The sequence below is a fragment of the Punica granatum genome, chromosome 1 (genome assembly GCF_007655135.1).
Source record: "Punica granatum isolate Tunisia-2019 chromosome 1, ASM765513v2, whole genome shotgun sequence".
Taxonomy (NCBI): domain Eukaryota; kingdom Viridiplantae; phylum Streptophyta; class Magnoliopsida; order Myrtales; family Lythraceae; genus Punica; species Punica granatum.
The window spans coordinates 40,343,509-40,360,820 of NC_045127.1; positions in this window are offsets into that span (position 1 = coordinate 40,343,509).

A 17,312-nucleotide genomic window follows, 5' to 3' on the forward strand; every position below is an offset into this window, starting at 1 on the left:
GAAAGTTCGGGTCTCGATTGATCGTGCATTCGAAGTTCGTGGCACAAACGAACGTGGAATTGTCATTGTGCGCGCGAAAATGGTTCAAATGAGCTCAAAATCATCCATTTTGCCCAAAAGAATGTTCGTTGGTTTTTGGGCTCGGAAGCCGATTTTGCTCATTTCAGGTGATCAGAGCAAAGTTAGCCGTTTTTGAATGCGCATCTTGTGTCTACATTCAGAATTGGTTGTTTTGACGTGCATTGTCAATTAGACTGAATAATCGACCCTTAAGCCGGTACTACAAATGTGCCGGAGATGTCCTAGAAATCTGCAGTCAGATTTCTCAGAATGCTTTATGAGTTGCTTGGATGATTCAGAGATCGCTGTGACCTCTGTTCGTTGAGAATAGACTCCGAATGAATGAAAAAGTGCATCTGAAACCCTAAAAGCACTGTTTTGAGGGCTTAGATGGATTGTAAGATTCTGTCTGAGAATTTCACATTGAGCGTTGGGATAAGTAGCACTTAGCCAACCATTCGGCATCAAGTTTCCACAAAAGGACCTTCGGTTATGAATTTCAGTTAAAAACGGTCTTTTCTGTCATTCGGTGGTCATTTAGGAAACTGAAAAGGATTCTGCAGTCTAGTTTTCCCAATTGCGTGTGTCCGCTGTAGTTTTCAAGGCAATGCATGACTAACTTGGATTGCTGATGTTCTGTTAGACTAGTCTTCGGATATGATTTTTCATTGAAATGTATGCTTGTTCTGTCGCTCGAGAGTCATTCGAGGAGTCTGTGTGACTTCCGAGAGACAATATGAAGCAATGTTCATGCTCTGTATAATTGTTTGATGTGACTGCATCTGACATCGGGCATTAACTTTTCTCTGGTGAACCGGCGTTTTTGGACTTCCACTGAAAAGTTGTCTGTATTCAGAAAATTATTCTGTATAGAGCAGATGATCTACAAAATATGTTTGAAGACACTTTTCATCTGTTTGACATTGATGTGGATTTTTGGAGTCCAATATTGGATATCTTCTGATGGTTGAGCGAACCATCGAAAAATAGCGCTGTCGGCGCTGTACTCTGAAAAATGCTGGTTTGGGGATTGTTTGGCTTCTTGTTTGCTCTGTATGTTGTTAGATGATTCTATATTTTCTTCTGTCGTGTGCTTAAATCATCTGCTTGTCTCTATTGACTTGAGAATTAACGCAGCGTATACGCGAGTAACCAATCACAGATCTGTTGATTCACACATGAATACCGGAACTACGACCTTCTATCACCTGTTGATTCTACGAATACCAGGAAATATGCATCAAACTCGAATCAAATCCGAGATTGGGCAAAGAGCACGAAAGCTCCAATTTTTATTATCTGATCAAAAGACAAAACGTTCTTAACCCAGGGCTTACAAAGCTTAAATAGGATTTAAAGAAAACCTAAATTGCACAAAAGAAATAAACTTTCCTAAAATTGTAAAAACACTCAAATAACATAAAATTGCATGTTTGAGGCCCTAAACGGTGGAATTTGCCTTAAATATCGAAAAATCACGGCGGGGCGGTGAGTTTTGCTCCGGAGGCCGTTAAGATAGAGTCTTCAGAACCTATTTTTCTCAAGGTACTGATTTGCCGCTACTTCTGCCGCATCAAGAATGAATGACAACTCTCTGCTCTATTGAATCGTTTTATGCATCGATGCTCAAGTCAGGGCCTAAATCATTGCTGATGTGCATTGTATGAACCGGTGAGCCAAAATGGGGTCCTGACATTAGGTCGCGAGAATAAAACCTGGACTTCTTCAGTATTGTGATTATCTAGTGTCTTGCAGTTTGAGTTGATCTTTGCGTAGTTGTTGTAATTTCAAAATTTCAATAATGTCTTAGGCTAAGAGATAGCTTGTTGCAAAAGCTATGCGAAGCCAAAGACTTGGATTATGATATAATAAAATAGGACCATTGTTATTATCTCTCTAATAATAAAAATTAAGTTTAAACTTGTTTTCCTCCATTACCTAGGATTCATCATTTTGGTTTCCGTTCACGATTTTAATTGCACCAGCCACTTGGACTATGACGAAAAAAAATATCACCCAATTATTAAGGAGCTTGGTAACCCTGGAAAATAATCTAATTGAAAAGGAAAAGAAAATGGGGAGGGTGAGTGTTCGTTTTGGTTTCACTGTTTGGAGGGGTTTATCTCTCGAAGGCGCGTGTATGGGCTGGGGGCCGCTGGCCGATGCCCCTAGGCCCTCCCCTCTCTCTAGCCCTTCCTCTGTCCTTCAACTTTTTTTTTTTTTTAGTTTTTTGTTAATTTTCAAAATTTAACTTTTTTATTTAAATAAGCCAAATATAACTTTTTACAGAAATGTGCCATGTGTCGTACTCATATTGGCTTCAAAATCCACATAGGCCTTTCTTAATGCATAAGTCGATGTTCGGACGAAAGTGGAAAACTCATTCGGAAAAGGGTGTCCGAAAATGATCATTTGAAAAAAATTATTCCTTGATATTGATTTTCTGATAAGCATCAATTATAATTTGATTGTGAGAGCCTATCAACGATGAACACTATTCCGAAACGTCTTTGGTTGAACAACTTGAAAAAGGATTGCAGCCATACCTGAGTGAGCGGAATTAGCCAAACCCAATCGAAAGTCGCAACGGAGAGAAAGAGAGATCGATAGAACGCCGACTAGAGGAGAATAGAGACAAAACGATTGAAACACAATCTCAAGCTATTTGTAGGCTTATCATAGCCGACATCCACATGCTAAAGCGCGAGATTTTATTTTGGTGGTATCTACCCGATCGACCGGATATCGGTACCCAACTTATTTTGGATTTATCTATATAAATTATAAAAGTCAGATCAAAGTCTCAGATGATACCATGTAGGGACTTGGGTAGCTCATGGTTGAGTGACTATTAGAGTTCTCACCAATCACAATCCGAAAAATGACATAATATTATCGCGTCACATCATTTATGAAACTTTAAAAGTTTTTTCGTTATAAAAGATAAAAAGTCCTCTTTTATAGTCTTAAGAATATAAAAAAGGTTCATTACTTGTCAATACAAGTTCTCAGTATTTTCACAAAAATAAAGCTCCAACTCAAATACCCCTACGAACTATGAGAAGAACTTTGTGAAAGCACAAAAATGGACATTCAGCTAATTATCGTATAATACGTCATCAACCTATATGTGAAGCAAAAGTATTTTGACCAAAATATAAGTAATATGAAATACGTCTTAACTAATTATATAGTCACGAGCCTTAAGAAAAATAAATACAACTAACTTCCATATAGACGAATTCTATTAAGGTGTTCATGGCCATCAATCTTTTCGAATGCCCAGCAACTGCTAGCCCGTGTATACGCGTAGGCCTTTCGTGTAGTTAATATTAAGGACTAAAAAAATCACGATTTTTTTTCTTTTTCCTTTTACTTTTGTTTTTTTCTTTTGTTTTTTTCTTTTTTGCAAATCTTTCCACATTTGTGGTCCGCTCAAATTTGTTGACATTGCAAGTAAACGGTGTTTAAGTGACAAACGATTTTGCATGCCACATCATCACAATAATATAAAATAATAAAAATTAAGAAATTGAAAAGAAGAAAATAATGGTTTTGATTCGGGAAAGGGGGTCGCCACGATGGGCATTGACCTTGATAGTGACCTCCGTCAAGGGTTAAGTGGTCGGTTGGATTCTCCTAAATTAAGGGATGGGGGCACCTCGATCGACCACCTACTCCTTGACAAGGTCGCCGGAGAGGTCTGAGCCAGCCGATGACCTCGGTCCTAGAATGGGTTGACGGTGGACATGCGTCCCGCTAACCGAAAGGGTTCTTCCAAATTAAGGGGTGGGAACTACCTCCTGATTATCATACCTTAAAGTTCTCCGCTTTCAAATATTCCTTTTTCTAGAATGCACTCTTGAGTAATATTTGAAAAAAAATTTAAAAGAAGAAAACAATGGTGTTGATTCGAGAAAGGGGGTCCCTGCAATGGGCTTTGACCTTGCCAGTGACCTTCGTTGAGGTTGAGTGATCGGTTGTATTCTCCCAAATTAGGGGATGGGGGCACCCCAACCAGCCACCTACCCTCTAAAGAAGGTTGTTGAAGAGGTTCGAGCCCGCCGACGACCTCCGTCATAGAATGGGTGACTGGTGGAGATGCATCTCCCTAACCAGCAAGGTTCTTCCAAATTGGTAGTGGGGCTTCCCCAGCCAGCCAATTACCTCCTGATTCATTGTCCCTTCAAGTTCTCTGCTTTAAAATATTCATTTCTCTAAGATGCACTCTCGAGTAATATCCGATAAAAATTTTGCATTTCCCAAAGTTTTGTTCAATAAATTTACAACATACTTATATGTCTTCCATCATTAAGAGAGATAAAATCTCTTCGAGCAAAGATTTTCTAGGAAACTAAGGATTCACTACGTGGTGGCTAAAATTACAAATAACGAACATTAAATGCTTCTTCATTTCGATTTGAGGTATATATTGATGGGGAGACTTAAAGGGACAATTAACAACGAGTTGAGAGTTAGTCTAAGACGCTTATGTGAAAGACTTTCGTCACACACGAGGTAAAATTCCATTAGTGTATTTCGGATCAATGCATTCAAGGCGGCGGTACAGACTTAGAACTAAAAGATTTGTCCAAAAATGACGTTTTTCTTAAATTAGCTTTATGGCATAATAACTAAAAGTAATGAAATGAAACGTCTCTTTTAATTAGTTTTTGGACATATAAAATGAATGAAAGAGAATGAAGGGTCAATTACTATAGTAACACGAATCGAGGCCTCCCATTGCACAATACCAGGTAGTCAAAATTAGATATCATACCAACATGGATTGGTTCAAATAATTCGGCACTTGTTCTCTTTAAGTAAGGTCTTGGGTTCGAGTCTTGTGATTGGAAAAAATTCACGCTGTGAGAGCTTTACCCCTTAATGGGTCGATCGGACTTGAACAGGTTTGTCAAGATCCAATTGGCTTCCGAATAATATTGTACATTGAAAAAAATTAAATACCTATAATAATAGATTAGGAGTGGTGAGCTGGGATATAAAACCCACGTTTGGCTTTCATTTTTAGGATGAAGGGAGATTATGAGGTGGAGGAGTGGCCATGGACTGGAACCGAGCCAAGCTCGATCATCGTGGAGATCCGAGGGCCATCAGCCAAGGTGGAGAAGCGGTGGAGTAGCGGCAGTGGAGGAGTGGTGGAGCAGCAAACAAGACACAACGAGGTGGGGAGCAACGGTGAGAGTAACGAGCGGGGAGGTAGGGAGGTGTAACCGAAGTTGGGGGAAAGAGGCAGAGAGGCTGATATGGAGACTGATGAAGGAAGGAGAAGGATCGATCTGGTTAGGGACTGGGGAATCGTCACTGGAGGCGCCAGCAACATCAACGGAAGTTAAGGTTTTAGGGTTTCGAAGGTTTGGGGAGAAAGGCCGAGGGGGTTTTTTGTTCATCTCCTTTTCATTTTGCATTAGCTGATAGGCATAATCGGACTCGCTTTTTCAATATCTCTCCTTATTTGGGTTGGGACCCTATTCAACTCTTTTGGCTTCTACTAAATCGAGAAATAGGTTTGATTGTCCATCTTTTTGATTTGATATAATATTAATATATGTAATGTGTTAGCATCCCATTTTGGTACACCAATTCAAGCAATGTGCGTTAGCAGCAATTCAGGCTATGACATGGGTAAATAATAGAAGAACTTCATTGGTCATCAAAAGGCAACATAGTGACTAGAGAGCTCAACATCATCCAAAGCCGACATTTTTAGAATACATTGTAGATAATCCTATTTTCCGATAATTCGCTCGTTCATCGGAAGATAGCCAATATTGGACTTCAAAAATCCACATCAGTGCCAAACAGATGAAAAGTGTCTTTAAACGCATTTTGCAGATCATTTGTTATATACAGAACAACTTTCTTTATATAGACAACTTTTCAGTGGAAGTCCAAAATACTGGTTTCTCAGAGAAAAGTTAGTTCCCGATATCAGATACAGTCACATCCAACAATTATACAGAGCATGTGCATTGCTTCAGATTGCTCATCGGAAGTCACACAAACTCCTTGAATGACTCATGAGCGATAGAACAAGCATACCTTTCAATGGAAAACCATATCTGGAGACTGGTCTGACAGAACATCGATAAACGAAGTTAGCCATGCATTGCCTAGAAAACTACAGCGGACATACGCAATTGGGCAAATCAGATTGCAATATCCCTTTTAGTTTCCCGAATGACCTCCGAAAAGCAGAAAAAGACCGTTTTAACGGAAATTCATAACTGGAAGTCCTTTTTACGGAAACTTGATGCCGGATGATTAGCCTACTCAGTGCTACTTATCCCAAGGCTCGATGTGAAATCCTCAGACGGAATCCCACAATCCATCTAGACCCTCAGAACAATGCTTTTAGGGTTTCAGATGTAGCTTTTCAATCCTTCGAAGTCCGTTCTCAACAAACAGAGATCACAGCGATCTCCGGAACATCCAAGCAACTCAGAAAGCATTTTGAGAAATCCGACTTCGGACTTCTAGGACGTCTCTGGCTTCACATTTGCAATACCGGCTTAAGGGACAATTATTCAGTCTGATTGACAATGCACATCAAAATGACCCATTCGGAATGCAGACAGGAGATGAGCATTCAGAAATGGCTAACTTTGCTCTGATCGCCTGAAACGAGCAAAACCGACTTCCGAGCCCAAAAACTACACAAACATTCTTTTGGGCAAAATGGATGATTTTGGACTCATTTGAACCATTTCAAACATGCGATTAATCAAGACCCGAACTTTGTCCCGAACTTCCCTCATGACCCATGGGGCCCACGGTTTGCCCTAGGGCAGCTGCAAATTGACATTGTCGCCCCTCCTTTGTCATCTTCTTTATCAAATCAAGAAGCCAACTTGCATTATCCTTCTCCAAAATATCAAGCCTACAATCCCATTCTACACTCCTCCTTCATCAATGCATTTGGATCTTCTTCATTAATGCATTTGAAGAAGTCTTCATCCCCATCCTCATTAAAAATTCGGATCCCCCCTAATCAAGCGCTTAATTGCACTTTATTTCACTTAATTACACTTAATCTTTGCCTATATATTATCAAAATGTCATTAACTTAATCACAAATCACCACACATCATCTCTCTAGCATTCCTCACTCTTCAAGAAGCTCTCAACTCCCCTTTAGTTTCAGCAAACCGCAGCAAGCAAGAACCCAAGCAGAAACCAAGCAAAACACCAAAGACTTAAGTCGGAATCATGGTATTTACCATCCCGGCTTAAATCCAAACTTCACCAAACTTCATATCCCACATGTTTTCGACCTCCTCTATCCATTTCCAAGCTTAGATTTTAATTTTGAAGCCTCCAACCCATCGGAACAGCCACCACATAACTGAACTAGAAAAACTGTCTTTTCGGGTCAAAATGGCAACTCGGGTTTCAAGGCCTTCTGGATCAGTTTGAGTTGTCAAAACCCATCAAACACCTCCCCACACAAACCTAGGGTGTCAAGGAGTCGAGAAATCCAAGAAACACCCGTCGGTTTTAAGCCAGCACGAAAAAACAGCCCGACTGCTTAGTCGGGTCGATTTTTTTGATAGTTCTTGCGATTTTCTTGTAGTTCGGGTCGATCCGAGACCCTTTTCGACAAACGACCATCACTGTCACCTCCAGGGGTCAGTTAGGAGTCGGGAGACACTGACCTTGCATCACAATTCCATCAGGAGACACCGTGGTGAAGTCCGACCCGAAAACTGCCCAGTCGGGTCTGTTTTCCAGACGTACTCTGTTTTCCGTGATCTTTGCAGGGCTATAGGGGTCAACCCGATAGGTCTGGAACCAAACGACCACCACTGTCACCTCCAGGGGTCAATTAGGAGTCAGGAGCCACTGACCTTGCATCAAAATTCCATCGGGAGCCACCGCGGTGACCTCCGACCCGAAAACTGCCCAGTTAGGTCTGTCTTGTGCCATTCGGGTCTGTTCAACGAAAAAGAGCCCAAACCCGACCCACCAAAGGTCCAACCCGACTTCTAACAGTCCCATCTCGCATCCCGGGACTAGGTATGATCTTTCCCGACTTAGAGGAGCTAGGACTTTTACGTTTTCGTTGTGTTTACGGAGTTATAAGTTGATTTTATGCATGTTTTACTTCCAACTTTTAATTTTTATGCAATTTCAATGTTATATCATGCATGTTTGTCATCGTATTATATGATAGCATGTCAAGAAATGTTTAAATCGAAATCGAGGAAACCATATCGATCCGGAAAAGCCGAGATACCTCTCGGATTAACCTCTTGGATAAGTAACCGAGATGTATTCTTGACCCTTTCGGGTCAAGACCGGTTCCCTTGTCTCGATTTGAGTTGTTTCCCGATTTTTATGCTTTTTCGCATCTATGGAGCCGGTATTATTTTATTGATTCCATAAATAACGTGTTTGTGCATGTTTGTATGCTTGAATGCGTTTTCCAAACTCTTGGCAATACCGGCTTTGTTATATGTGTTATTTACCGTGTTTAACGTTTGAGCATGCGAGAAATAGTTGAAATCTGGTTAAAGAGAACGCTTGAAACCCGAAACGGGTCAAGGAAACTCACGGCTATTCCCAAGAGGAAAGAGCCGAGAGTTCTTTGACCTTATTCGGGTCAAGAACGGTCTCTTTACCTCGATGAAATTCATTTCTCGAATTTTGGGTACATTGTAATTTCAATATCGTCACAAATTCCGCATGCTAACAACTTTAAAACATTATTTTTAAAGCAAAATGCATGGATTCATGTATCGGTGACTCTTTCGAGGCCATTTGGATTCCGAGGGTATTTTGGTCATTTTGACCAAATTATCCTCGACCTTCCTGAACCCGTCTTGGTCGCCGTGTCATGAATTGTTTTCATTAAATTAAGCTTTCCGGGTACTCAGACTTCATTTAGTGGATTAATTCATGATCTGTCTAATTGTTTATAACCCACACATTTACTGCATTTGACATTTAATTTCAAGTCATAAATCCACAAATGGGTTAATTGGGACGTTCACATGATTAAATCCACTTGGCATTGCTAAGTTTGCATGAATTGGTAATTAACTGATAACTCGCGTCGATGAGTTGTCAAATGACGTTAATGCCCTTTTCAAAACTTGTCTATTTCAAAACCCGAAATGCGCAGTCCGATGTAGCACGAACGTCTAAAAATGACTTATGTGTCTCAACTTGAGTTTTTACCTGATTCCAAGTAACTCAAGTCAGGATACAGAAAATCTTTCTAGATTACTTTCGGTTAGATCGACCGGTTCTTTGGTTTTTTCGGGGTTCTTGCACAACCTTGGAAGATTCAGGGAATTGGTCAACACCGGCTACAGGCCAAGGTGGCCCGCACTGCGATGTTTTCCCTTTTCTGAAAACAATTTTCAAATAAAGGGCAAAATCATCTTTTCACAATTCAGCGACATCCCTAGGGTTAACTTGACAGAAACACTGCGGTATCAGGATATGAACGGGCTACCTGTTTAGGTGTAGGTTCATCTGCAAAGCCTTTTCTTATCCACTGATGAGTTTCTGTCATCCTAGCGTAAACTCGGGTAACTAGAATGGTTATCTCTGTTAGAAAACATGCAAAATGCTGATTAACCTTTCATTCAATCTAACTAAACCCTAGATAATGGTTAGGGAAACTCTAGGTTCCAAATCTAGAGTCAAAACATGAGTTTGGATAATTCAATGGTGATTCAGTGTCACAATACAGAACAACTCTAAAAGCAATCCACACACAAAGGACTTGACTACAGATACCATATATGTCATATCCTTGAAACAAAGACGAATGCAAACAATGTTTTACACACGTTTGCTTGTTTAGCATATGGCATTTGCTTGCAAAAATACCCATGGGTTAATAATCTGTTAATCCACGTACACTCGGCAATAACAAACACATTGTCTGCAATATATATATTGTTTGTTACTGTTCTGCTATTATTTGTCCATGCGAGTCGAGACCGACCCATATGACGCATTGCACTTAGGGTCCAACGCCCGAACCATCGATCACAGGGTCCAATGCCCTATTCACTAAGAGCGCTTGAATTTCAGTTTTTCGATGTTTCCTCGAACTCACGGTGAGTCATAGCGGAATAATAATCGGAAGCTAACTGACTGGGATTCGATCATTTGCTATTTGTTAGTTGTATTTTGAGAGCATTGTAAGAATTTTATTTTGTACATTTATTTCTATAAGAATCACAGTCGGTGAGCGAACGGTCCGAGAGTCGAGTCAATCGAATCGGTCCAATGCTTGCCCAGACAAGAGTAATCCCAAGATTTCGCGGTTCCGATTCACGCAGGAAATCAAACATCATAGTTCAATGAACTGTCACGCAAAATTGTGAACCGATTCCCCGACACACGAGTCTACTTCTCTCTCGGCTTCTCAACCGACATCGTTTAGTTCACCGAATTTCCGGTGTCAAAACGTGTACGCCAAGTGCAGCCTAATTCACGCGGTAAATAAAAACAACAAGCCTAGCAAACCAGAGTACCGAAAGGGCGTGCGGGATCTAAGCCCGCGCGTAATGTGAATCCCCGAACTCTGACTTTTCGGTTCCGCACAGATCAATGCCTTAGCAAAACTAAGTGTTCCATACCCCTAGACCCGGGTAACTTATCGGCCCTCGACCTTCAGGTTGTAAAATGATAAGTGGCGACTCCTTCTCACGCGTGTCCGTCACGCATCCCCGGGAAGGTGAACACTCCCAAACCGCGCGATCCAAAAGCGCGCATGCGGGCCCCGACGAGAGTCCACATTCGGGTTTGTACATAAGGCATCCTCCGAATAATTCAAATCGAAACAAATAGATAGATAAACGTTGATTTTAAACTGGCTTCGGCTACAATTTTTGGATGCAAAGGAACAATGGACCTTTCAAATAAAATCCTTTTGTTTAATCTTTGCAATTTGCACTACTTTCGAATGATGGTCCTGTCATACTCAATTGCTCTCAGGGCCGTTTGGCTGACAGATTGTTAGATTACAGAGAATGTTAGATTGCATAAAAAGTAAATTCAGAAATGTCAGATTATAAGAAATATGATATTACTATATTTGATATGTTATTATGTATTTGGGAAAGTAACGTGAGATTCCTCCATTTGGTATCTTAAATAAATCGATGGGAAAGTAAATTGATTTTAAAAATATACTCTTTATTTGTATGGTTATTATGTCAAAAGTTTATTTTTATTATTATTTTTTAATTTTAAATATATTTATATATAAATATTTGTTATATGTTTATATTAATAATATTTATATATATATAATTTATATAAGTATTTATATTAAATATTTATATAAATATAAATATAAAATAATATATGTATAAATATATTTATATTATAAATATATATATAAAAGAAAGATGGTGTAAGATTACAAACGCAAGAAACTCGAATGTAATCGAGGGGGAATCTCGGATCCCCTAGATTACACCGAACCAAACGAGTCTATCAAGCAATCCCATATATTATTTACTGTGTGTTATTTTGTTCATTAATTATAGTCTTCGTAATCTTTGAAAAGATTACCTTTCACTCGTAAACCATAATGATTCGTTTTATTAATTGTTTCTCGCTAAATTATTAGATTAACGAAATTTTATGTGCTCTATAATGCTCCTCAATTAAAAATGACATGTGTAACAATAAAATGTGTTATCTTTTCTTTCGATCTGTATTGTATCTAGAAGTCCAACGGGTCCCGACTAATCCAGTTCGAGTTGGGTTGACCTATTAGTAATTAAAACTCTCCTAGTGTGAATTATCTCTATTCACACGACTCAAAACTGAGACTTACTTGAAGGGGATTAAATATTGAACCGCTTTAATCAACTCACATTTGTTAAAACATTGTCTTTTCGGTTGAAGAAAACGTACATTTTTAATCAAGCCCATGGAATCATCGAGCCTGAGAAAAACATAAATGGCAAGAATTATTATTAATCTGTTTCTTGATCGATAAGTCATGGCATGAACATGTCTGCTGATCGTCCTTCCGTTCCAACATTATGAGTGAATAAAATCACCGAAAACCAAATCCAGAAAATTCTCATGCCCTACTAGCCAATATATATATATATATACGTATTCCTAAATAATTAATGAACTAATTGAAAATGACATATATATATTGGGCAATTTCTGATATAATGGCGAGGTGAGATCTATAGGGGCGAACAGCGAGTTGAATCGGTGAAATTGGGATTGAAAGAAGAGGCGAGCACTGGAAAGTTTCTTTAGAAAAGGTAATCGTATAATTAAAAATCTACAGTGACACATATGAACTACGCTATATTCACGTGCTAGAATTAAGCCTATGCAGAGAAAGATTATAATCTCTAACTCTCACTATAAATACAAGTCCTCTTCCTTACCATATTTCACGTTGGATTCATCGATATCCCTAGCAACCATGAGCAAGATGAGGCCCGGTTTAGAGTACAACTTCTTCAACCCCGAAGGTCCGCCAAAGCAGGTCGGAATACGGGTTGACGATGCTGCTTCATCAAGTACCACTCATGCTCCTCAAAGCGAGAAGCAAAACAATAGTGCCACGACTGCAGCTAAGTCGTCCGACCACAATCAAGCGGGCAGGCGTGTGGAGTTCGTGATAACCATATTCGATGATGGTGATGAAGTGCGCAAATAATAATTTTAAGTAATGAAGGAGGAGAATCGATCCAATGTTTTTCCTCAAAGGTACCCATATTCATTTATGTGCTCTCTCTTTTATGCATGCCACACCTCTTTACAATTTTCATACGTATCGTATCTTGATAAAAGCTTCTTATATGTGCATAGAATATATATGTATGTGTGTATATGTATACACCGAACGTGCATATGTGTGCGAGTAACGCATCATCTGTTAGATAAACACTGGTGTTTTTATCTTTGTTGTATGTATATTTCAACATGAAAAATCAATTAATATTTTACGATTCATGTGATATAATGAGGTGCTGATCGATGTCCTTAATTTTGACTTCTGAGCTGTGCAGGAACTACCCATGGTGTCCTGGAGGCAAGGCAAGATCCGCAGAGAACGTTATTTCCTGTTGCTAAATATTGAATCAAACTAGGAAATTATTACCTATATTTGTTGTCTATTGGATCAAGTGGTTCGGAGCTTTTCCCTGTAAATAAGATCTCAGGTTTTACCCCTTAGTGGACAGACCTAACTCAAATTGGATAGTTTTTAGAATTGAACCGGACATCAAACCAGTCAAGTTGTGGATTTACAAGTTTATGGGTTCAATTGGGGTTCAACAGGTTGGACCAGTTTTTTAAAGAAACAGATAAAAAATTTATAAAACGTATATATCTAGTCTTTTTTGTTAGTGATATGCCATAGAGCCTGATTTATGTATTTGAATAATTCCTTTTATGGCAATAAAGTTTATTCTATTATTCTTATATTGTCTATGTTTATTAGAATAAAGTCCTTAAGATATTTTCAATGCTTCATTCTTAAGAGTTAAGAATATGAGTGACGAAATAATTCGGTAAGAATATCTTTAAACTGTTCATGATCGTAGGAAACTTAACTGGACATTATTTCTCCAGATAGATCGTCACCTCTGTCTATTTCCATGATTAGTATACAGATACTAATGAAGATGGAGTATTGAGTCTCATACTATATGATAACTGTTATTATGATATATATGTGGATACTTATATGATAAGTAGTCGAACGTGACGTGCAGATAATATTCATACGGTAATTTACTAATGTCAATGAATGTTATCTGGATCGTATTAGTGCATATAGTCCTTAGATCAGAGATGGAACGCTATCTCAAGTATAGGTGATTAGGATTTGCTACTGCTAATATATTTGTGCTTAGTATGAGTATTCGGCAGATAATGGTCCTAGTTAATTATACTTGGAGTTAGGTATGTCTATCTCTTATTATGTTAGTTCCAATGGTTCATATAGTTAATCTACAGCTTGGGTTCTTGATACTGGTGTGAGCTCACACGTTTGTACCTCTATGCAGGAACTAGCAAGCAGTAGAGTCCTCGGAAGGAACGAGGTTTGCCTGAAGATCGGTAATGGAGCAAGTGTTGCGGCCAAAGCTGTGAGGTCGACTTCGTTACATCTAGATGGACATGTTTTATTTCTAGATCGTGTTTTAGTTTTACCAAACGCCTATCGGAACATTATTTTTGTTTCTAGTTTGACTAGGAGTGGACATTTGTTTGATTTCAAGCATGATGTTTGCGACATTTATTATGGTAATAAACTCATTGGCGTTGGTTATTTACACGATGACCTTTATTATCTTAGAGCTAGAAATGAAACGCTTCCGAATACAATTGAGATTAATATCGTGTCTGAATCTACTCCAAGTCTAAAGCAACTTTGGCACCTTAGACTAGGGCATGTTGCAGATGATAGGATAAGTAAGTTGGAGAAGATGGGACTTATAGTTCCATTGGGTTCAGAACCCAATCCGACTTGCGAGTCTTGTCTTCAAAGCAAAATGACTAGGACTCCATTTGTAGGACAAATGAAGAGGGCTGAAGAAGTTTTAGAACTCATACATAGCGATGTATGTGGTCCATTTAATGAAGTGGCTTAGGGTGGATACTCCTACTTCATCACCTGTACCGATGATTATTCTCGTTTTGGGTATGTTTATCTTATGAAGTATAAACACGAATCCTTTGAAAAGTTCAAGGAATTCAAAACTGAAGTAGAAAAGCAGAAAGGGAAGAGCATCAAGACTCTTCGATCAAATCGAGGAGGAGAGTACATAAGTACTGAATTTGGTGATTTCCTGAAGGAACACGGTATTGTTTCTCGATTTACTCCACTAGGAACACCACAGTTGAATGGATTTTCTGAGAGGAAGAGTCGTACCCTGTTGGACATGGTTCGGTCGATGATGAGCTATACATATCTCCCCATTTCGATGTGGGGATATGCACTGCAGACCGCATGTTACTTTCTTAATAGGATTCCGAGCAAGTCAGTCTCTACCACTCCATATGAGATATGGAATGGTAGGACACTTAGTCTTAAACACGTTAAGATTTGGGGTTGTCCTGCATTCATTAAGAAGCATAAGACCGATAAGTTGGAAACCCGGTCTGAGAAAGGCAAGTTTGTTGGTTATCCAAGTGACAGCCTTGGATACTATTTTTACTTCCCTACTGAGCAAAGGGTTGTTATCAGTAGAGATGCGATCTTTCTGGAGAAACAGTTTGTCCAAGAAGGTGGTATAGGAAGGCAGATAGTACTTGATGAGGAGTCATCAATGCCACAGACCAATCAGGCGCCCATTTCGATGGACACTAATAAACCAATTGAGACACCTACTTAGGTTGAAAATGTCACAGAACCTCGAAGGTTTGGTAGGGTAACTCGTACTCCCGCGAGATACCTTAATCTCCATGAGAACGTACAAGAGTTGTTCGTTCATGAAGATAATGATCATAGGGATGATCCTTCAACTTATGAAGAAGCTATATCATAAATAGATTCTTCTAAATGGCTAGAAGCCATGAAGTCCGAGATAGACTCCATGAGCAAGAATCAAGTCTGGGATCTTGTTGACCCTCCTGAAGGTATAGTACCAATAGGGAACAAGTGGGTCTTCATGAGGAAGATTGGTGCTGATGGGAAGGTAGAGACCTATAAAACTAGGCTAGTGGCGAAGGGTTATCGCCAGAGGCAGGGAGTCGACTATGAGGAGACTTTCTCGCCTGTAGCTATGCTGAAGTCCATCAGGATAATGCTAGCCATTGCCGCGCACTATGATTATGAGGTTTGGCAGATGGATGTCAAGACCACCTTCCTTAATGGATACATTAAGGAAGACATATTCATGGACCAATCCAGGGGTTTTGAATCCAAGGATAAGTCCAAGGTGTGCAAACTTAAGAGATCCATTTATGGTCTTAAGTAGGCACCGAGGAACTGGAATCAACGTTTTGATGAGGCTGTAAAGCTCTTTGGTTTCATCAAGAATGAAGATGAGCCATGTATGTATAAGAAGGCTAGTGGGAGCATGATTGCCTTTCTTGTATTATACGTGGATGACATTCTACTAATAGGTAATGATATTGGTATGCTCACTTCTGTAAAGGTTTGGTTGTCTAATATTTTCGCCATGAAGGATTTGGGAGAAGTCACCTATATTCTGGGTATTCGAATCTATAGAGATAGACCGAAAAGATTAATAGGTCTGTCCCAAGCCCTGTATCTAGATAAGGTGTTGAAGAGGTTCAACATGCAAGATTCCAGAAGAGGATTGCTCCCTATGAGACACGGTATCCATCTCTCTAAAGCGATGTCTCCCAAGACTCCTGTGGAGAGAGAGAAGATGTCACATGTGCCTTATGCTCCGGCTATAGGTAGCCTGATGTACGTTATGTTGTGTACAAGGTCAGATATCGCGTATGCTGTTAGTATGACTAGCAGGTATCGATCCAACTCAGGACCTGATCATTGGACTGCTATCAAGAATATCCTTAAGTACTTGAGAAGAACTAAGGAAATTGTTCTGGTATATGGAGGAGGTGAGTTGAGACTAGACGAGTTTACAGATTCTGATTTTCAATCAGATGTGGATGATAGAAAGTCTATCTCCGGTTACATATTCACCTGTAATGGAGGTGCAGTTAGCTGGAAGAGTTCTAAGCAGGAGACGACGGCAGATTTCACTACAGAGGCTGAGTATATTGCTGCATCTGATGCAGAAATGGAGGCAGTTTGGATTCGGAAGTTTGTGACTGAACTCGGTGTTGTTCCCTCCATATCGTCACCAGTAGAGCTGTACTGGGATAATACTGGAGCGATTGCTCAGGCAAAGGAACCGAGGTCACATCAGAAGTCCAAACACATTGAGATGATATATCATATTATTAGGGAGATTATCGGGAGAGGTGATGTAGCCGTGCAGAAAGTAGCTTTAGTGGATAATGTCGCTGATCCACTCACGAAGGCCATGACACAGCAGCAGCTAGAGAAACATCTTGAAAAGATGGGCCTTAGATACTGTATTGAGTGGCTCTAGTGTAAGTGGGAGATTGTTAGTGATATGCCTTAGAGCCTGATTTATGTATTTGAATAATTCATTTTATGGCAATAAAGTTTATTCTATTATTCGTATATTGTCTATGTTTATTAGAATAAAGTCCTTAAGATATTTTGAATGCTTCATTCTTAAGAGTTAAGAATATGAGTGACGAAGTAATTTGGTAAGAATATC